General features: G+C 38.4%; 1 non-coding gene across 1 annotated transcript; it reads right to left on the bottom strand.

Annotated features, from left to right (window-relative positions):
- Positions 1-8,274: 8,274 nt before the first annotated feature.
- Positions 8,275-8,380, bottom strand: LOC118758404 (U6 spliceosomal RNA). Its single transcript, XR_004995697.1, has one exon. It is a non-coding gene; the product is annotated as a U6 spliceosomal RNA (small nuclear RNA).
- Between the last annotated feature and the right edge of the window lie 11,708 nt (positions 8,381-20,088).

Genomic DNA, 20,088 nt, shown 5'->3' with positions numbered 1-20,088 from the left:
AGGCAGGTATTGTTACACAGTTGGATAATATACAGAAGCAGGAGATAGGGTGTTGTCCTGAAATAGCTATTGTATGGCTGGAGGAATGGAATATGAATAGGCATTGATGAACTGGTTATATCTGTGTTTAACCTTTTGATAGATTTCACATTGTACTTTCAGTTGTATGATCTTAATGCCTTTTAAAAAATTATTAGTGATTACATAATTGATCAGTGTGGGAAAAGTAAAGAATTAGTGGGTAGTGGTGAAACTCATTGTTTATACATTTTCTTCTTCCCACATATGGAGGAGAAGGGAATACAAGAGGAAAAACCATGCACAGCCTCCCAACCACCACATTGCCCTGGTGATTAGGAAACTGCCACGTGATATCCCAAGTTCCCCATCGTGGAGCATTTTCTGGAGTTCTGTTCGTGTGTTTTCTATAGTTCTGAGATGCTGCTGATATTGCTGCTCTATGGTTAAGGAAATATTTCCAAAGTCGATTGACTGTCACAATCTGCCTCTGAGTCTCCCTTGGTCCAGAAATTTACTGTCAAGTTTCATTGGGGTAGTTGATCAATCTGTTCTGCCCTCCATCCTCAGCAAACCAATGAGTGCTGCAGCTTTGCCCAGCCCTGTTCTGCCCTGCACTGTCCTGCCCTGCCCAGCCAACACATGCTTGGCCCTCACATACCAAAGGGGGAACTGCAGCCCCGAGTGACCCCAAATAACCCCCATTGGACTGGCCCCCCAGCTCTGGTCCCTGTGCCTGCCAGCATGTGCAGTGGACTAGTCGAGTCTGCCCCACATCTCACTGGAATCTCATATACATCATTGGGCATTGAAATCTTAACCCAACTGACTCCACCCTCCAGCACACACTTATGCCAGCTGGTAACACCGCCTGTCCAGTCAGGCCCACTCCCAGTCCTGGTTCTCATGCTCACTAGTGGGAGTTGTAGCCCATCAGAGAGGGGCCTACAACCCTTCCACTGGACCCATTTCCTGCCCCAGATCTTCCACTCCAGGTGGTTTTGTGGTCTAGCTTGACAGAGCTTGCCCCCAGTCCCAACACTTGCCAGCTGATGCTGTAGCAAAGTCAAACCCATCTGCCCTTATTCTGACTCATGCCTGTACTAGTGGATACAACTGGCTATCCCAGGCTGGCTCTCCCCCTAGCATGATTCAGATGTGGGCCAATAGATGCTGTAGTCCTGCCCAGCCTGGTCTGCCCCTAGTCCCAGCTCTTGTGCTCATCAGAATGATTGGTGGCCCAACATTGGAGTACTCACTGCCCCCTTACCAGGCTCAATCTCCTGTCCTGGTCTTGTAAGTGCTGTGGTCTAGTCTGGTACAGCCTGTGACACCTTGGCATTTGCTGGTAGATGCTATAGTCTGGCCTGACCCAGTGTGCCACCCAACCTTGTGCAGTCAGTCCCCAGTCCTGGTCCTAATGTGAACTGGCTATTGATGCGACCAGACCCAGCCTATCCTGCACCCTATGCTGGTCTCAGTTCTCCCAGTGGGTGTTATGAACTAGCCCAGCGTGGCCAATTCCTACACCTGAGTCATGCATATGCTGGCAGGTACTGCAAACTTCCTTTTAAGCACTCCTTCTCAAGTAGTTTCATTGATTTTCATAGGCTTAATACCTTCTCTGTTTCTCTGGAAAAGACATTTAAAGGGTATGAGCTTCCATAAGAGGTAGGAGAAAATTTGGCAGCTGAGCAAGATGAAAGATAGGACCACAAGGTGGCAGCAGCACAGGCAAGGTTTACCAGGGCTACCCACTTTTAAATAATTTATTTATATAAAGTGTAGAAATTTCACATTTCACAATACTGATTCATGAACATGGGGACACCTCCACCCTATCCCCCCCCTTTATGGTCATTTTCCCAGCCCACTCTCCTTCCTTACTGCTTTGTTTTTTAAAAATGTTTACAATGGCATACTTTCTGTTCACAATCACAAGTTTAATACTAATTAGGTAAATAATTCAAGTAACAGCAAGCAGGAAAAGCCTGTTCCTCCAGCTAACAAAGGCTGTAAACAATAATCAAATCTTAATGTGTCAATCTTATTCATACACACACACACACACACACACAAACTACATTTTTCAGGACTCTGTACTAACATAGATCAGAGAAAGCAGGATCTGTTTCGTTCTGTGATAGGTTTATTTCACTAAGCACAATGGTTTCCAGTTGTATACATGTTGCTGCAAAATAGAGCATTTCATTCATTTTTATGGCTAAGTAGTGTTCCATGGTGTGTGTGTGTGTCTATGTGTGTGAATTTATCTACACCATATATTGGTGAAAGTCTCACAGGAAGGGATCTGTTCAGAGGCAAATAGTTTCTACTGAGAAGGCAAAGAAGGCAAGAAACTCTTAGGAGAGAGGAAATTATGTGTCCCATAGTCTTGCCCAGGATCCTGCCTAGAAGTCTGGGTCACAAACACCCAAGGGTAGCACGACTGGTAGTTTGTGTTTCTACGACATGTGGTTATTGCTACGAGGTGTGGAGTAAAATGTAGTGTGTGCCAAGCAGGTAGCGTTTAAATGAGTAAAAACGTAGTTCAGTAGTCCATATATGATATGAATTCACGTGCGAAAAGTTTGTCCTCTGCTGTGCTTTTGAGTTAAGTCTCACCTTGCAGAGAAGAAATAACCTAGGTGCAATGTACAGAAGCCATTTTTACTCATTTATACAGCAGTTTCCCCTTAGTGTTAACTTCATTGCAGTATCACATAAGTATCATGAAATTCACTTGATCAAGACAGAAATCCTGCTACCACATCACTTTTTCTTTTTAATAAATAGAATCATTATCCAGTACTTGAAGCAGAAACTTAGAGTCCACCTTTTCTAATTCAGTGCATCATAAAGTTCTCCTTAGTCTACCTCTCGGGCAACTCTTACACACAGTTTAGCATATCTCTTTTCCTAACATTTATTCTATCCTACAAGTATCTGACTAGAGGTACTTCAATCATGCTTACAGAGTCCTGGCTTGAATTACTCTAACTGGCAGTTTTAGTCATGTTACTTCACATAAATCCTGTTAACAGCAGCCATGATCATCTTTTATATTGGCTCATACTAATTCTTCATTTAAATGTTTTTAAGCCAAGTTAATTTATTTGAAAGACAGAATCTGTCTCTATTACCCACTTCCCCTTCACACACAGATGGGAGAGTGCGAGGAAGGAGAGAGGGAGGAAGAGAAAGAGAAAAAGGAAGTGAATCTCAGATCCACTGGTTTACTCTCCAAATGTCTGCAGCACTTAGGGTCAGAACAGACTGAAACCAGGAGCCTGGAACTCAATCCTAGTCTCCCTCAATGGTGGCAGGAGCCCAAGTGGTTGGGCCATCTACTGCCTTCCCTGGCAAATCATCAGGAAGCTGGAAGGGAAAGAGCAGCTGGAACTCAAACTTGAACTCCAACACAGGATGCTCGCATCACAAACAATAGCTTTACCAGCTGAACCACAAAGTCAGCTGCATAAATACCTTTTTACGGTGCTCTGTTCTACTGAGAATCTGCATATTGGAAAACAACAAATGATGGGAATGACATCTGTCCTTCCAAATTCTTTTGCCATTCTGCGCATTGCTCATCAGTGTCCAGCTACTGAAGTGATCTGTTCCTGCTGATTGCTGTACCACAAATCCTGCACTACTATGCTTTCTGCCAGGAAATGCTTCTTTAGGAATTTGAACAGTTTGTTCCTTTGCTTTCTTCATGTGTTAAATGTCATTTCCTCAGAGAGGCCTTCTGCGGTTGGCCTAGGGGAGCCATCAGCATCTCTAACAAGTGCCCCCCCTCCATGATTATGTCTCAACTTTATTTCTGCCACACCAATTATCTATTTTGTAATTGACATGTACTTATCATTCCTTACCCTCTCTGAGGTCTGACTCCATGAAAGCTGAGACTGTCTTGTTTGTTGCCCTTTTGTAGTTCCCCCTCCCCCCCACCAGGTCTTTAATGCACTGCCTATACCAGAATCTAAATATTTAATAGAATACACATATACATTTTTAAAGAATAAACAACTGGGAAAGAACACAGATGAAGAAAGTTAAGTAATATACAAAACTTACTATTGTCTTTTTTTCAAAGACCTACTTTCTTTGAAAAGCAAAATGGCAGAGAGGAAGTATCAAATATTATCCTTTGGCTCACTCCCTAAGAGACTGTAACAGCCAGGATTGGAACCTGCTGAAGCTAGGAGCCAGGAACCCATCACGTAAGTGATAGGGACCTAAGCACCTGACTCCCTAGCTGATGAAGGCAGTCTGATATGGGATACAGGCTACAACTTAACCTTCTATGAAAGAATGCCAGCCCCGAAATACACCTTTTCTTTCTTTTTTAATGCATTTATTTGGAAGGTAGAGATATGGGGTATGGATCTTCATCTGTGGTCTACTTCTCAAATGACTGTAACAGCTGGGACTCGGCCAAGCAGGAGCCAGAAGGTTCTCCCAGGTTTCTTACATGGATGCAAAGGCCCTATGATTTTGGTTATCTTCTGTTTTCCTGTCAGGAAGCTGGTTAGAAGTGGAGCAGCCTGGACAAGAATCTGTGCTAACATGGAATGCTGGTGTTTTGGCTTTTGGCTTAACATGCTATGCTGTGATTATGGGCCCCCAATAATACTTTTGTGATGAGGCAATGGAATTCAAACAGTTATGAGGAACAACAATATTCTTCAGATGAATAACTTAGACAATCTGAGTTAAATCACTTGAGATTCCCTAGTGAAGCTGGGCATTACTAAAAAGCTTATTACAAATATTTTTTTGCGTGAAAGAACCTGGATGAATGAGGAATATTCATCATTAGATGTTTCAAAGACATATGTAGAAACATGCTCTAATAGGGGTAAGATTTAAAGAGAAACTATTTATGAAGAGGACATGGAGTGGGTACTCAGCATGGTTAAAATGTATCCCGTACTTGAAAATAAAAATAATCCTGGTGAATATTTATTGAGCATTTCCTATTTGGAAGTAGTATTCTAAGGGATTTACATTTTTTAAAATTAATGTAGTACTAATACAGAAGCCCTCAGTGGGTTATGTGGGACATTCAGTTTAGGTGCCACTTGGAATCCCTGCATCTCATTGGAGTGCCTGGGATCCCAAGCGGCTCTACTTCCATTTAGTTTCCTGGCAATGCATCCTTGTAAGGCAGCAGATGATGGCTTATGAAGTCCTTGAGTCCCCGCACCCTACGGGCAGTCCTGGATGAGGTTCTAAGGCTGACGCAGCCCTGGGTGTTCACGGCCATTTGAGAAGCAAACCAGCAGAGAGGGAATATGTCTCTTTTTCTCACTAATTCTGTTGCTCTGATTTTCAAAATAAATATATTTTTGAAAAATGAGACTAGGTATCTTAGCTTTTCAGACTAGGTATCTTAGCTCCATTTTACAATTGAGATGATAGAACCAAGTTAGATCACATAATTTGCCCAGTCTCACTACTGGTTAAACAGTGACCTGAGGCAGAAAAAAATCTGGATGACACTCCTCAAAACTGATTGCCACATGCTGTGGTATCTACTCCTGTACTTACGACCCACTTTTTCTTCTTAATCACAAGAATCTATTATTTAGTAAAACGTAGCATGTGCACAGTAGGTATGATCTGACAGTAGCAAGACTGTGTTTTTAAAAAAACAGTTTGTAGTAAACAAATATAGGAATATGCCGTTGGGTCAGGGATTTTTGTTGTACTTATTTGGAGAGACGTAAAATAGTTTAGTGAAATATCTGTAGATCTTATTAATTGATAGCACCAATAGTGTATGTTAGAGATTTTTTGGTCTTCCCCTTTCTGTTTTCCAGATTAAAAAACCAAAAAAAAAAAAAAAAGGCAAAAAGAGTGAGAGCCTTTGGGTAGAAAGAGGTTCTAGACTTAATAAACCTGTGCAATTCTGGAGTGGTGAGAGAAAAACTGCTTGTTTTCAACCACCTGATTTGAATTCCTACATTTATACCTTTTTTAAAGCAAGATTCATTTATTTATTTGAAATGCAATGGCAGAGTGAGGGAAAGAGAGGGGGCTCTTCCATCCGCTGGTTCAGTTTCCATATGGCCACAACATCAGGGGCCAGGCTGTATGCAACAAGCCAGGAGCATCATCTTGGTCTCCGATATGGACAAAGTGCCCCAGTACCTGGACTTCTGCTTTCCCATATGCATTTTCCTGAAGCTGCTCAGAAATACAGTAGCTAGGACTCAAACCAGACCATGTGTGATGTCCGCATGACAGGTGGTAGTTTAGTCCATTACCAACAGTGCTGCCAACCCCTCTCCATATACTTTGGTTTGGTAATCAAAGATTAGAAATAAAGTTTTGTTCTTATAGATTAATTCATTAGCTTCTTATTTATTCGACCAGTAATTAAAGGTATCTACTGTTTGCAAGGTCTTTGGAAAGGCTTGAGTGTTTAGTGATGAATGAAGTCAAGATCTGGAAAATGTATGCAGGCCAAGATAAAATTAAAACATAAAACACACATATGGGTTATTTTATAGGTATTGCATATATTGATATTCATTATACTAAATGTTTATAAATTTGTTTTTACTTTTAAATTTTATGCATCCTGTACTCAGTGAACAATTACAAATTAAGAATGCTATAATATAAATGAACAGTTCCTTTAAGATAGGATGAATTATCAATGATAGGAACTGCTAGTAGAGCAATGAAAAGTCCCTGGGAGCAGGGGGAGTTTAGGGATATTTTTGGTTTTAAAGAAATGGAACCAAAGTCGAGAGTCTGCTGTGCTCCTCACTGAGCCCACGGACTCTGCTCTGTAATAAAGAGCCCTTCCAGAGCTGTGCCCTGTGTGAGAAACCAAATGCCCACAGATGTATCCATGAGTGAGAGCACTGTTGTCTTTATTTGAAAAGGAACTAAAAATACCAGCACAAATACTGGTAAAATATAGAAGACATTTAGTTCACAAGCCTATGCTGTGAGCATGCTGTGAAGAGATATAAAAGAAAAAGTACCTCTGACCGCAAAGCTCTGAGTCTAATTGGGTAGAATAAACAAATGCATGAGAAATGACACCGGAGGCAATGGACCAAAATGTGCAAAGAGAGCCATTATAAATGGAATAAGCAGAGTGCAGCTGAACTTATCCTTTCTAAAGGAAATGAGTTAGAGAGATGGCATTTACTTAATTGATGGAGGCAGTGGAATATATTTAGATGGGCACTGAAAATAAGTATTTGAATTTAGGAAGACAAATAGAAGAGGATGAAACTTTTAGAGAAGAATGGTAAGAGATAAATATCTAAACAACATTTTACTAATCTTGTTAACATGTTACCGTTCCTTCCATGTGCCTATTTTTTTAAGGTTTGTATTCATGTTCAAGAGAGAGATAAGTAATTTTATGGGAAGGGTATAAACACTAGGCATTTCGTGAAATAACTAGTTTGTTAGTCAAATATTTCTAGGACTAAAGAGCTTCAAAGCCTGCTAGTCCAAGATACGAAAACTAATTTTTCTCCAGCATAGGAGTACCAGTGTTCTATTGTTCAGAAATGGTTTCTCTCCATCTTTTTCCCTCTCTCCACTCACTCACTTATACATATACACACACAAAGACACACATGCATACTTAAGATTTTTCATAAACTGCAAGTAAAGTACTTAGGACTAGAAGTACAAGGAGTAAATCCAGCTTTTTTCATTAAGGAGTTTAATGTCTAATGCAAAATAGAGATATGTAAGTAGATCATTTCATACCATGCACTGTGGAGACATGAACCAGTCCAGATTGTGAGTGGGAGAATTGAGGGAGGACTCTGGAAGATGGCTGTTTTAGCTGAGACTTCAGATGACAATGAAAAAAAAGTTTAAAAAAAAACCACATCATTTCAGGAAGAGGGAGCCATACAATCGGATATATGAGAAAAGTATAGAAAGCCTTTTAAAAATAGTATTTCTAGAAACTCAACATTTATATGTGTCAGTATTGAGTGTCCAAAATAGATTTAATGCATAGGATATACAAACATAGATCTGTGTTTTTGTGTTTTGTTCTGATTATTAAAAAGCCTGAGTGACAGAGTGGAATCTTTATATTTTTTTAGATGTATTTTTTTTGAAAAGCTGAGTAACTGAAATAGATATATTCTACTGGTTCCTCCTCTAATGTCTGTAAGACCCAGGACTTGGTCAAGCAGACTCTAGAAGCTAGTAACTCCAGCTGTATTTCCTATGAGAGTGGCAGGAACCCAAGTGCTTAGGCCAAGAAGTACGGAATGCTTCATGAATTTGCATGTCTTCCTGTGCAGAGACCAAACTAATCTTCTGTGTATCAGTCTAATTTTAGTTTATGTGCTGTAGAAGCTAGCATGAGGGGTTCACTCCTCCAATGGCTACAAAGGCCAGAGCTGAGCTAATCTGAATTTGGGAACCAGTAGCTTCTCCCAGGTGGGTGCAGGGGCTCAAGGCCTTGGGCCATTCTCTGTTGTTTTCCCAGACTCTAAGCAAAGAGGTGTATTGGAAGTGGAGAGTTAGAACATGAGCTGAGACACACATGGGATGCTGGCTCTTGGAGGCAGAGGATTAGTCTGTATGCCACCACACTGGCCCCACTAATTTAAACATTTTTTAAAGATTTACTTTTTTTGGAAAGGCAGATTTACAGATAGGAGAGGCAAAGAGAAAAGATCTTCTCTCTGCTATTCACTCCCCAAGTGTCTGCAATGGCTGGAGCTAAGCCAGTTCAAAACCAGGAGCCAAGAGCTTCTCCCGGGTCTTTTATGTGGGTGTAGATTCTCAAGGCTTTGGGCCATCCTCCACTGGTTTCCCAGGCTACAAGTAGACAGCTGGATGTGAAGTACAGCAGTTGAGACATGAACTGGTGCCCATATGGTATCCTGTTGCCTGAGAAATGAGGGTTTAGCCACTGAGACATTGTGGTGGGCCCAGTTTCGACTTTAAAAATAGGAAGTTGTTTTGTGGCCCAAATACAGTTCTTTAGAAGATACCAGGAAGGTATAGCATTTTAGAGTGGTAGCAGATAACAGTTCTATATGTCAACCCTGCCACTTGTATATCTGGAAGTTTTGGAGGCCTCTAATATTTGATATTGACCACCCTTAAATCAACTCCCTGCAGAGTATTTCAAAAATGAGTCCAGGAGAAAGGGGAACTGTGGAGAGATGGAAACTGGACATCTTGCTATTATAAGACCATATATCAGCTGTTCTGTTGAGAAAGAATCAGGAAATTGTGGCTAAAGTCCCGAAGCAATTAACACAGGAATGCAATGGCTAGGAGCCCCATAATCCTCAGGTGTACATAGACCCCCCCTTCCTTGCCTACGTGACCCTCTGCCTTTAGAAGTCTCATGCTGTTAATAACCTTTGGCTATTGATCATCAGTTGGTAGTCTATGTGATTGATTATCGGCTATGTGCAGAGTCCATTACTGCTGGACAGAGAACAAGGAACCAAATGGATTAATAATCAAATATAGTGGTTGAATATCTGCTAATATATTGTTAGCGGAAATAAAAATATTTTATTTCTGTTTCCATTTCAAGGCCACAGCGTAGAAGAGGCTCAAGGTGGCTACATCATTTGCGTAGACAACAGTGATTTAACACTCCTGAAGGATTTCTGAGGTAATCACCATGAGGAAGGAAGAGGTAAGCTTCCAACAATACTACTTTGCCAAGAACTCATGATGAGGAAGTGGCCTGTGTCAGACCTTACCTCAATCAGGGCCCAATTATGAAAACAATTCACTTGTGGTATTTAAATGGAGGAATTAGAAAACAGAGAATTGGGTAAAGCAGAAAACAATTTTTGAAAGAAAAGCCCAGAACAGAAGCAAGCTACAAACTACAGGCTAACTAGATACAAGGCAAGGAGATGTTAACTGTTAAAGAGGATCCTCCTGTTACCTGGTAGTTACTGAGCTTTGGCAGGTGTGAGTGGTTTGTGGTGCAGGGAAGAGACAGCGGGTGCAGGAGGTAGAGAGGATGTGGAGAGAATGGCCCAGTCTTCCTGCTCTCTCCGCATTCTCCAGTCTCCTACCAGTGTCTCCACCCCTGAATTCCCATGGGCAGAAGCCAACTTCAAGCCAGCTGGAAGAGTGCTATGTGAAGGAAGCCTCAGGAGTCAGATTCCCAGCAATTCACTGTGCTACAGCAGGGGCAAGGAACGGGTTCAGGAATCAACAGCCATAGAACAGGGCAAAACTCAGTTACCAGAGATAAGTTATAGAGATCATAGGACTGTACCACTGAGCAAAGGAAGTTTGCACTCTGAAGACTGTGGTTTTGGAAGGTCTGAGGGTAATATCTTTAAAATATGGTTCCCTACTTCTCTGTGGGAGGCAAGGTCAATGGGAAATGGGGACATCTGCATGCACAGGCAACTACATTAGTTTTAATTTGGCTAGAAATGCTTATTATAGGGGAGGAACCAATTAGGTTTCTTTAAATAATCTCAGCATTAATACTCTGCCGCATAAATATTAGTCTGTTTGTATGATTTTCTTTTGTTGTAAAAGTATATTTTACACATCAGAAAATACTTGAATTATCAAAGTGTTATCTGCCTAACTTGCCATGCTTGCCTGACACTGATATGTGGGGCTTATTTTGAGTCTGTGCGTTTAGTGACCTCAAGTATTTTGGATAAATGCTGTTGCCTAGAACTGTTCAGTAGGAAGTAAGGGCACCATCTGTGTTTGTTTCTGTAGGATCAGTAACTGCCTAGAGAAAAACCTGATGCTCATTTCAAAGATGCAGTATAAACACAATTCAAGATGATGCCTTTAACACAATTATTCCACCTTTCATTTACATAGCTTTATACATTTCAAAGTGATTTGATGTGCTTTCATTTAACAAATCTTCACAAAACTTTTGGAAGTGGAATTTGGGCTTCTAAAAGATGTAAAAATCTCAACAAGCAAAATGAGTCTGAAATTTTGCAGTCTTTGAGAAGACTAAAAAAATCTTACAGTCACATCATGTTGATATGAACAGAATATATTTATAGAACATCTGCATGCCAAGCACTTTTTGATGTGCAGCACCTGTATTCATTTAACCATCAAAATAAAATGGAGGAGTAGCATTGCATTCTCATTTTGAGGATGAGGAGGATGAGGCATAGTTAGCATCCATTGACAGATTATGAAAGAATTGCGCCCGACAGACTAACAAAAACACGTTGTTTCTCAGGTAATATCTTCTTCAAATGTTTGCTCAGCAAGTCATATCTATAATTACTGTGATATATAATTAGGTCTTTTTTCTAAGATGTGCTTGTAACTCAGTGATGTACTGGAAAACTAGCTCACTGTATACAAATGGAAATAGTACGAAGGTCTGATTTCTAGCATTTCCCAAATTCCTTGCTCACCTAGTTGAGGAGATGTGCATAGTTCCTGGTATCCTGAGCTTGTATGAGCTAGGCTCAGCATACCACTAACTGATTAAAGCGACAGTTGTGCCAGAAATTACATGGAGGCTATTTAAAATATCCTTGCTGAAAAATTTTTATTGGAAAGGCAAATTTACACAGAGAAGGAGAGATAGAAAGGAAGGTCTTCCATCTGCTTGTTCACTCTCCAAATGGCTACAACAGTTAGAGCTGAGCTGATCTGAGGCCAGGAGCCAGGAGCTTCTCCCATGTCTCCAGCTGGCTACAGAGACCCAGGGCTTTGGTCCATGCTCCCCTACCTTCCTAGGTCACAAGCAGGGAGCTGTATGGGAAGTGGAGCATCCAGGACAGGAACTGCTGTTCTTATGGGATGCTGGCACTTGCAGGCAGAGGATTAGCCAATTGAATCATTGTGTCAGCCCCTAAAATATCCTTAAAGCATTAATTACTTTATTATCAGCTCTTTTGTGCTTTTCAGTGTGAATTAAACTAGTTTGGGTATGTCCTCATGCAATCACTGCTTATAAAGAGTTAGATGGTTGCTTATTTATTTATTTAGGTATGCTTTACCCTGACATTGATGATACATGTCTGGGGCCAGTAGATACATGTTAAACTGGGTACCAAATGTTCTCAAAACTAATTCTATATACTTTTTTTGTCGTCAATACAATTGCTAAAGTTTCCACCTTAGCTATTTGGCATCCTTAGTATTTGAAATAGTTATGATTTATGAGCTGAAATAGTTATGATTTGAAACAGTTATGATGCACAACCTTTTACAGGATAATGTGAACTCAGGAATTCACTGAGAACTGCTTTAAGGTAGCATGTCCCATAAAATATATGGAGGCAATCAATGGGGATGGGTAACCATGACCTTGTTATGTAATACCTGATGTTGCAAGCTTTCCTTACTGACAGGACCACTTCTGTCCCAGCTCAAGTTTCTAGATCTTACATATTCTTTTTTTGATACCAAAATATGTATATGTCTTTTTTATGCAAGTGGTCTCAGGATGAAAATGCTGTGCAAGTTCTTGCCCCTAACTAAACGCTGGCATGATGCCTTCCACTTACCTTTTACTCTTCAAACCCTGCAGACATCTATGAATGTGTTCAAAGCGCTCTGTCAGTAGCATGCCGTACTCTTTCCCCATCTGTGTGATGTTTTCTTTTCATCCTTCTTCCTATTTTCATGTTAGTATTCTTCTATGCATCTCTGAAAATAAATCCAAATGCTTTATTTATTGAACAGATATTTATGGTACATATTGCAATTATCAGTTCCTTTGCTAAAGATATCAGAATCTGAATTTGGAAGAAATGTAGATCCTCTCTGATTGTGTCCATTGGCAGTTTGAAGTCTACATTTCATCTATTAGGTGGGGGTAAAATTCTTGTGAAAAGTACCACCAAATGACAATGAGGGTATTTAAGTTTCTGACATGTTTTCCATAGCAACACCAAAAGCTAAGGAAGCTTGGCTTGACTGGTCCTGGACAGACACCATGCAGAATGAGATAGAGATTACAATGCATTTGGCCAAAACTTCCTTTAAAGCTCTAACAACCAAAAGCCAAACAATGATAAAACAGCTCAGTCACATAAAAAGTGAAGGATGGTCAGAGGAGAGCAGCTTTGGAAGACTTGATCCTATCTTGGAGAAGTTTGGAGGTTTTGTTACTTCCTGTGGAGGGACTGTCCTGATTCTAGGGGTGTATCAGTTGTGGTGGTAGCCTTAAGCAGAACTCCTCTGTTAAGACTCTGGCAACTCCTTTGCTCTCTTGCTGTTTCTCTTTCCTTTCCTTCATTCCCCTTTCTCGCTCAACACCTTGGAAACCAAAAAGCCTGAATGTGAGCTAATGATTCTGAACATCTTTGCCAGCCCTCTAGTTCCAGATCAAGAAACAAGTAAATGAACAAATCAACTTTCAAAGCTAAAATACTTCTGTTGAACAGGGAGCATTGAAATCTGCATCACAAGCAAAAAGGAATAAGTAAATCCACATTGTCTCATACATTCAAAAAATAATTATTGTGCATATTGTGGATACTAATCCTTATAAGACCTCAGGATCAAAATTAGAGTAAAACATGGATCCTGCCCTTTAGTGATTTGAAGTTTAAATTGCATTTACAAGCTGGGATTAAAATTCTTACTATGAGTACTAGTATAAATCTATAATATACTAACTTTTTAAGTAGGTTTCTAAATGTAATTTTCATGGAGCCGTTTCAAGGGTATATTTGACACAGATGTATCAAAGTAGTATTTCCATATATTCTAAGTTCTATTACATATTACAAATATAATTAGGATTCTGAAATGCAGAGAAAAAAACTTTATGGCAATACTTTATTTGAAACAATAAAGGAAAATGTTTCACTTACCTTGGCCCATATATAATGTTCATTCAACTCTCTTCTAGGAAATCTTCCATTTTAAAATTATTTTTATTATTTTCCATGATACAGTTTTGTAGGTATAGGGATTCCAGGCCCAATTAACTTCTTTTTCAATATACATAAATGACATGTTAGTATGTTGTTATCCATATTGCAAATCCAAATCACCTGTGGAGTTGAAAGGATACATTTCCAAAATCCAACCTCAGAATTTTGTCAATGCAGGTAGGGTCCTGGCATCTGTGCTTTCAAAAGATACCGCACATGAGATTGCTGTGAATACATTGTTCAGAATCACTATTCAAATAATACCGCATAATTTTGTGTTTTATCTTAGTACATAATCAGATTTATGCATTTATATTCTGTCCTCATGGTAATTGTAAGTTTCTTTTGGGTACAGGTATAAATTTACTTTGTTTTCTGCAGTATACAAAACTTTGTGCTAGTAATAACCACAAATTTTGTTTGGAAAAATCATATTCTCTCAGTGATCAATACATAATAATAACTATTTTAAACATATTTATCTTACTTGAGAGGCTGAGTGGCACAGAGGGTGTTGCAGTTGGAAGGAGAGACGTAGGGAGGGATGGAGGAAGGAAGAGAGAATGAATATCTTCAATCAGCTTGTTCTTGCCAGATGCTTGTAACAGATGAATTTGAGCCACAGCAAAACTCCACGCTAGAGAATCCATATCTCCCACGGGGGTGGCAGGAATATGATCACTTGTGCCATCACCTGTAGGAAGCTGGAGCCAGGAGTGGAGCTGGCACTTGGACCTAGGTACTTCTGTGTGGGATGCCAGCCTGTCAGTTGGTGTCACAACTGCTATGTCAAACACTTGTGCTATTTTTTGTAGTTAAATTCTTTACATAGTGGTAAAACAATAGCTGTGACTATCACAGATTATTCTTTATTTAGTATTAATTTTCAAAATGATTTCTAAGTTGGTGTGATCTCTGTGATTTTAGGGAAGGATGTTCTCTGTAGCGCAGTGAAGTTCCACTTACCTTGGTTCACATCCAAAATCTCTCAGCCTATGATGAGAAGAAAAACAGAAGGTTGTCAGTGTAAGTGCAGCCTCTTACAGGAATTCAAAACAAAATAAGTAATATAAAAATAGGTAGTATGGGAGTCTCTTTGACAGCCTCTTCCCAAGTTTTCCTGTGTTCATTTTGTTATATCCTGATCATCTGTTGCTGTCAGCAACATTAGACATAATTTCAGAGCTGGATATGGGTATTGAAATGATTTAATTCCATAATAACCATTTAAAACCTGTGTGCCAACCTAGAAGTAATGGCTAAAGCAGTTCATACACATTGATGGTGTTCAAATACTCTGACTGATAACTGCTTTAAGGGTTAGCAACACAGTATTAACTAAGTCCCAAAACATTGACAGGCATAAGCCAGAGATGCAATAGAATGTAGTTCTCATTAATATTATAATATTAATATCCTTTACTACAGTTCAACTGATTTTTGTTTTAGAACAGTGATTTTTTTCTGTGTTATACCTAATATAAAGATAATATGAAATTAGAACTTTTAATAATAATATTATATATTAAGTAAAAGGAAGTTAACTATATTGATGGGCATACAGGAAAACAGCTTCCTTTTTTCTAATATGTGTAGTTACAGACAGATCTTGGTCTAGATTCATATTTGTTCACTCAGGGCAAGCCATTCAACTTATCTGCTTTTACTTCTTTTTCTTACTCTGTAGAGACAATAAAATGCCTACCTCATTGGCTTATTAAGGAGAATTAGTTGTATCTTGAATGCATTTAAAACGTATGACAAACACTAAGCTTGCAATACCAATTAATTTTTAATTATTGAAGCTATATTACTGTTTGCAGGGGGTTACTAAAATCTGACCCATAATATGAGACGCCTAAAAAAATGAAAAGTAATGTTAGCAATCCTGTTATTAGGTCAACAGGTGTAAATCAGAACACATGGTCATTCTGTCCATGGTAACTTCTTGGTAGAAGGCAAGTTTCTAAGATGTATTATGTCATATAGGAGAATTTACATGGAACTCTTTGAAAAACATTAGATATAACTCAGATTTGAATTGGACATTATAGCAAAGTACTATCTTCTTTTAAACTCTCATGAGACAACACAAAAGGGCATGGAGTCTCTGTAGATATTACATTTTGTCTCAAGCATTTCCTGAGGTCTTTGTGAAGTTTGGTCCTGAAAAATGCACTTTGCTTTTTTATTAAATTTTAATTTTTCATGATATGGTTCCCTTGGCTCAGATTTCTCCCTTCTACCGTTTCCATCCTCCTTTCTCCCACTGTGTACCGCTATATTGTTAGTATAGTACTTCAGCAACAGTCACAAGTGTATCATGATATTATAGAGAATGGTAGAAAATGTTGTTTCATTTGAAAAACTTATTTAATTTTAACAAATTCATTTTTAAAAACTTCTTAATATAAAATGACTGATGCCATGTGTTAACATTACAGATTTACAGTTACTTCCCAACCTATCCTACCCTCCTAGCTGTTTCCTACTCACCCACCCTCCTCCTTCCTTATGCTCCCCCATTTAGAGTATTGTTGTTGTTATTGCTGCTGTTATTATGATCACAATAGTGTACTTTTAGTTGAATTCACAAATACAGGCTTAATATTCCACTTGGTGAAGAATTCAGCTAATAGGTCCCGGAGCGATGGTTCAATGGTTAAATGCTCCCCCTTGTAAGCACCAGGATCCCTTTTGGGCACCATTTCATGTCCTGGCTGCTCTACTTCCCACCCAGCTCCCTGATGGTGGCCTGGGAATGTAATAGAGGGTGGCCCAAAACCTTAGGGTCCTGCCCCCAAGGGGGAGACCTGGAGGGAGCTCCTGGCTGCTGGTTTTGGCTTAGCTCAGCTTTGTCTCAGCATCAACCCAGCTCTGTTGGCGGTTACTTGGGGAGGGAGCCAGCAGAAGAAAAATTTCTCTTTTTATCTCTCCTTCTCTCTGTAAATCTGATCTGTCATCTTTCCAATAAAAATAAGTAAATCTTTTAAAACATAATAGTAAGCATGCAAATCCTACTGTTCCCCAAGAGTATAGATAAAGTCTGCAAATGATTTTCTAATCTTAAAATGTCAATCTTTACTCATATGGATTACATTTTTTATTTTGTCTGTATTAGTTACCATAGACTGGACAAAACATGGTATTTGACTTTTGGGGACTGACTTATTTCACTAAGTATATAGGTTTCCTGTTGTATTTGATTTATTGCAAAAGATAGTATTTCATCCAAAATTCTAGAATCTTTTGCAATTTTCTGTCTCATTAAACAAAACCTATGCCCTATAATTTCTATTTACGTTAAGTAAGTTCTTGTAAGCAAAAGGCCTTAGAAAGAAAAAATAAATGCTTCCATTTTTAATCATCTGTATCACAGGCCATCCATTTGCCCACATATTTATGTCTCTTTTTACTTTTTTTCAGAACAAGTTAGAATTTCAGGAAAGAGCAAAAAAAAAAATAATAATAATAATGGTCCTTTTCCAAAGCGTTCTCCGTTCACTTTGTTCCACTTCATTTTGTTTTGTTCCACAAAATGTGTGTGTGTGTGTGTGTGTGTGTGTGTGTGTGTGTGTATCCTCTGATATACTGGATATACTGGCTCCTTGAGAAAAAAGTGAATGTCTCAAATACAGAAAGATGCTATTTGGAAGAATGTCTACAATATTTTTGTAGATAGATCTCTATAAATATTCATCTATGATGGACACAATCTCTGTTTTCTCTTTCTGGCATGAACATTCATCATAATCTTCAAACAACATATATTTCGTAAAAGTTTGGTTTTTCTTTTTGATATTTAGCATAACAATAAATTCAAATTCTAACAATGTAAGACATATGTAATTCATTTGTATGAGACAACCAGCACATTACTGCTGTGCTACAACAATGTAGAGTCAACCCAAAGCTATTTCTCACTTGTTTAATGTCCCACTTAGTTTGCATGTGATATAAAAAGATGCTTCACCAATTAAAGACTTATGTTTATATCCATAGCTTGTTTGTACCTGCTTATCAGTAGACTTCAAAATTGAAATCACAAATGGACAAAGGGACTCACCTCTATTGTTGAAAATTATTGAACTTCCAGTCAGGTCAGATTTATTCCAACTTTTCATTTACTGTTATATATCTTCACATAGGTCCAGATGAGCAGAAAAACTTTAAAGAATTAGATTATCACACATATAGTCATCTATTAGATATTCTTATAAAACATATCAATTTGCCTCATGGCAAATTTAACAACAGAAGTTGTAGAGCATTTACAAAACAATAAATTAGCCATCTGTTCAACCTTTTGTATTTAAGTACTTTTTAGATTCTGTTTCAGAAAAAGTTTAAGCAGTATTCTAGCTATGATCAGTCTTTCCTGAGAAAGTTTGAGACTACAAGAAGATCATGACAACCATTAGTCATTTGCATTAGCATAAGGCATATGACAGCATTTATCAGCAGTTAAAACATGGCAATAAATATGACTTCCTATGACTTGGGCAAGCCTCTGAGTATAGCTGATCGCTGTTTTGTAAGGTGAAACTAGTTTAAATGGGGTAGTAGTATACTTAATGACATGTGCATCCTGATTGTTTTTCACCACAGGGTACAAAGCTTTATGTCCTCTGTCAGCCAAAACCAAACAGTCATACCGCTTAATCACTGTTCAATTAATGTTTATGTGCTACTTTTAAACCCTGAATGATTTGATAAGCAAACTCTAAGTCATTTGAGAATTGAGTCTAATGAAACTTCATCTATGATTAAAAATTCCCACGATTCTTGTGGAATCTCACATCATTAGCTAAGGAATACAGACCATGAATTTTATTCAGAAAATTTACTGTTGTGTATGAATGAAACAAAAATCTGACACTTGTAAGGAAATGATCAATGAACCCTATGGTTTGCCATTTTGATAGGGAAGATCAAAATAGGGTCAGCCAGCTAAGAGAAACTCGAAGGTGAAATAAACTTTTCTTAAGCCAGAAAAGCTCATGTTTTTTTAACTCCTTTTAAACTTATAATACCATATTTATTGATACTTCTAATTTTATCCTCTGAAACTCACAAGACTTTTAAAACATAGTAAGTTGAATATATAATTGAAAATCATTTCTTTAAGCAGTATTTTTTGTAAAATTAGTACAAATATATTTACACCAAAAGATTGCCATTCATGAGATAAAGGAATTCAGACTTTTGAGACTATTTGAATTTGGCAGTTTTATATTCACCTGCTGTTGCCCATTGACTAGTACAAGAGCTATGGTAATTTATTTATGTGCCTTATGGTATCAAAATATTTGGACATGATTAGAAAAAGTTAAGGAAAACAGAACTCCTATTTTCTCCTGAAAATTCAGGGTCCTTTCATGCCATATGTGGTATTTGCAAGGATATGTATTTTAACAGAACTGTGATCATCTTCTTCCTGTTTTGGAGTTTAATATGTCAGCGTAAATTTTGTAAACCTGGATAAATGTGATACAAGTTTAAGAGACGTCGAATGTTTTTGAAAACTTCCCACTAAGAACACAATTGAGAAATGACAAAATTACTATCTACCTGGTTGGTTAAAGTTTATAGCTGACAGCTTTTTTATATAAACTAATGAGTCTTTCATTTTTTATTTCATTTTACATGACTCAACACTTTTGAAAAACTTTTGAAATATATTCTGTTAAACGAATCAGATGACTGTGTGGATTAAAAGTACATCAAAACATTTAAGCATTTTTTAAATGTCACTATTTCATTCTGTACTCATATATGCATTTAAAAAGATTTAGTTATTTTATTTGAAATAGTTATGTAGAGAGGTGGAGAGACAGAGAGTGATCCCTCATTTACTGGTTCACAACCCCCATCCCCACAATGGCTTCAAGGGTCAGGCTGAGCCAGACTGAAGGCATGAGGCAGGAACTTCTTCTAGGTCTCTGATGTGGATGCAGGGGCCCAAGGCCTTGGGCCATCCTTTGCTGCTTTTCCAGGCCATTAGCAAGAAACTGATTTGAAAATGAATGGGATGCCAGCATCATAGACAGAGGGTTAGCTTGATACGCCACCATACTAACCTTACTATTTCATATTTTAATTTTGTGGATACACTTTTTGCATTTTGCATTTTTTATTCTATGATTCTAATGCATAGTTGGCATTGTGGATGATTGCGTAAGGCTACCCTTTAGGATGTCAG

This window comes from Ochotona princeps, chromosome 1 (genome assembly GCF_030435755.1).
Source record: "Ochotona princeps isolate mOchPri1 chromosome 1, mOchPri1.hap1, whole genome shotgun sequence".
Taxonomy (NCBI): Eukaryota; Metazoa; Chordata; class Mammalia; order Lagomorpha; family Ochotonidae; genus Ochotona; species Ochotona princeps.
The sequence above is the reverse complement of the archived record's forward strand: the minus strand, read 5'-3'. Positions and strand labels throughout refer to the sequence as shown.